The sequence below is a fragment of the Rattus norvegicus genome, chromosome 8 (genome assembly GCF_036323735.1).
Source record: "Rattus norvegicus strain BN/NHsdMcwi chromosome 8, GRCr8, whole genome shotgun sequence".
Lineage (NCBI taxonomy): Eukaryota > Metazoa > Chordata > Mammalia > Rodentia > Muridae > Rattus > Rattus norvegicus.
This window is the reverse complement of record NC_086026.1, coordinates 14001854-14004653: the sequence shown is the minus strand read 5'-3', so window position 1 is coordinate 14004653 and position 2800 is coordinate 14001854. Positions and strand designations below refer to the sequence as shown.

Here is a 2800-nt window from a genome sequence, read left to right as displayed (position 1 = left end):
TGTGTTCTATGGTATTTTCCTGGAAGACATGAACACATGTCTATTCACATCAAGGTTCTAGGTTAGTTGATTCGGTTGATCTTTCTGTGGAGTTCCTATTCCCTTTGGGTCCCATGCTCCACCCAATTCAATCTTTTCCTTTATAAGACTTGTTGTGGTCATGGTCTCCCTTCACACAGATCTAAGACACAGATGAATGTGACACGTTCCAGAGTAGTCATGGAGGACCTGTAAGACGATTTCACACAGGATCTCTGTTTAAGCCCTGTACCCTTTTGGTAGCTCTGCTCCAGCTGTTTTCTTTCTGAAAACCCTTCTCTAACTGAAAATTTTCTATTTCTTCCTCAAGGCCTAGCTCATAAGGCTGCTTCATCCATCTCATATAAGGACTGTCCAACTGGCTTTAACGAACCAGGATGCTGGAAGTTAAATTTCACATGACTGTGCTGGAGTATATCTCCTTGTGCCTTCATCTTCCAAATGGCAGGATGTGTCATCTGGGGTGACATTTCATGAAAATCACAGACAGATATTGTATGGTGAGTATCTAAGAAATTAAGGGGCAATAAGACCACAGAAGCAGAACTTAAGGCCATATATTCTTAGAAGCACTTAATAGGCCCAGCCAGGATTTAGACCCGCATTCGTTACTGCACAGAGAACATTCCCTCGTTATTGTTTTGGCAGAAGTACCAAGGCCCCTTTGACACCTCCTGCCCTAGCAGATACTTCTAGACACAGAGCTACAGGAAACAGCTGTGGAGTAGCAAGGCCATGGTAACTGGTGCAGTTAGACCCGCAACCACTCCAGTCTTCTCTGAGCCTGCCTCTAGAGAACAGCATCTTAGTGAGTTCCAGATGCCACAGCAAAGTACTGCGGACTGGAGGGCTTGCACATCAGGCATTTCCTCTATGATTCTGGAAACTAGGAGTCTACAGCCAAGCTGTTAATAGGGTTCCTTGCTTCTAAGCTTTCTCCCTTTGCTTTATTGATGGCCACCTTCTTTCCACATGCTCACATGGCCTTCCCTCTGTGTATATGTCCTCACTCCTTTTTCACCAGTCAGACTAGAAAATTCACGGGAGCCCAATCTAGCCATAATTATATCTTGAAAGGTCCTTCCTCCAACAGTGCAGATTCTGGGGCACTAGAGAAGACTATGATGAGAGTTTTAAAGGAGACATGATCCAGCCCAGGTAGCTAATAACTGTAATTTCACAGGGATTGGCAAGTGCTGATAAAATAATGAAATCTTAAAAATGAAACTCAATATCCAGGTATGATGATGCATGCCTATAACTCTACCACTTGGAAAATGGAACCAAAAAGATCAGCTCAAGACAAGTCTTGACCATAACATTCTATGGCTAGCCTTTACCACATGAAAATGTTTCTCAAAGAAGAGACAGAAACAGGAGCCAGATATAGATGTCTCCCAAGAGGCACAGCCAGAGCATGTCAAATACAGAGACAAATGCTAACAGCAAACCATTGAACTGAGAATGGGATCCCCATTGGAGGAATTAAAGAAAGGAGTGAAAGAGCTAAAAGAGCTTGTAACGCCATAAGAACAACAATGCCAACCAACCAGAGCTCCCAGGGACTAAACCACTACCCAAAGACTGTACATGGACAGACCCATGGCTCCAGCTGCATATGTAGCAGAGGATGGCCTTGTTGGGCACCAATAGAAGGAGAAGCCCTTGATCCTGACAAAGCTCAACCCCTCAGTGTAGGGGAATGTTGGGGTATTGGAAGGGGTGGATGGGGAGGGGAACACCCTTATAGAAGAAGGGGAGGGGGATGGGATAGGGGACTTATGTCTGGGAAACCGGGAAAGGGAATAACATTTGTAATGTAAATAAAAAATATCCAATAAAATAAAAAGAAAAGAAAAAATGAGAAACAGAGAAAATGGGAGGAGGGATGGAGAAAAAAGTCCAAAGTTCAAAAGTGAAAAGAATTCACCTATGATGTGTCTCCTATAATGTCCAATCTTAATTTCAACTTTTACACCCTCACATATAAAGCAAATTAATCTTTTTTCGTCAGTCTTGCACTTTATTGTCACTGTCGTCGTCTCAGGCCTTGACTGCGTACTTGCACAGTGGGTACAGCCGCTCCTTCCCCTGCTGCTTCTGGGTCTTCAGCTTCTCTTCATGCTTGGTGAGCCAGCGGCCCATGGCTCTCCTCTTCTTGGGTCGCAGGTCCAGGGGCTTACACTTCTTTCCCTTGTAGAATTTTCTGAGGTTTTCTGATTAATGACAGTGAGGACATGGGCAATGGATTTGCGTACAACTTGTTTCTTGGAGAGCTTGGACATGGCGCCTCCTGTCACTTTGGACATGCGAAGCTGGGACAGTTCCACCTTCAGATCATCCCGTTGTTTCAACACCTCCTCCTTCTTGCCGCACAGGTCCCGAGCCTTAATCTTGGCCATTGCTGTGTTGTTCACGGCTGAGGCCGCTGTCATTTTTCATGACTTTAAATACACAGTTCTCTGTGTGTCATGAGTATGTGTATGCATATTTTACATTTTATGGGCACTCACATGTATCATGCTGTCACATCCTAACAGAGGAGTGCATCTGTTTAGGTGTTTCTCTCTTCTCTCTGTCTCTCTCCTCTTTCTCCTCCTCCTCCTCCTCCTCCTCTCTCCCTCCCTCACACACACACACACACACACACACACACAAACTAAAAATTGAAGCCAATAAAGGAAATGTTGACACAATAATATGGGGAAGGTGTTGAACATTGTGAGTTGTAATATAAGCTTATCTGGGTCAGTCAAATGTT

The 2800-nt window shown here is 44.3% G+C and overlaps 1 pseudogene; it reads right to left on the bottom strand.

The window, feature by feature from the left end:
- Window positions 1-1857: 1857 nt before the first annotated feature.
- On the bottom strand, window positions 1858-2441 carry Rpl35-ps7 (ribosomal protein L35, pseudogene 7; annotated as a pseudogene).
- Window positions 2442-2800: the final 359 nt, after the last annotated feature.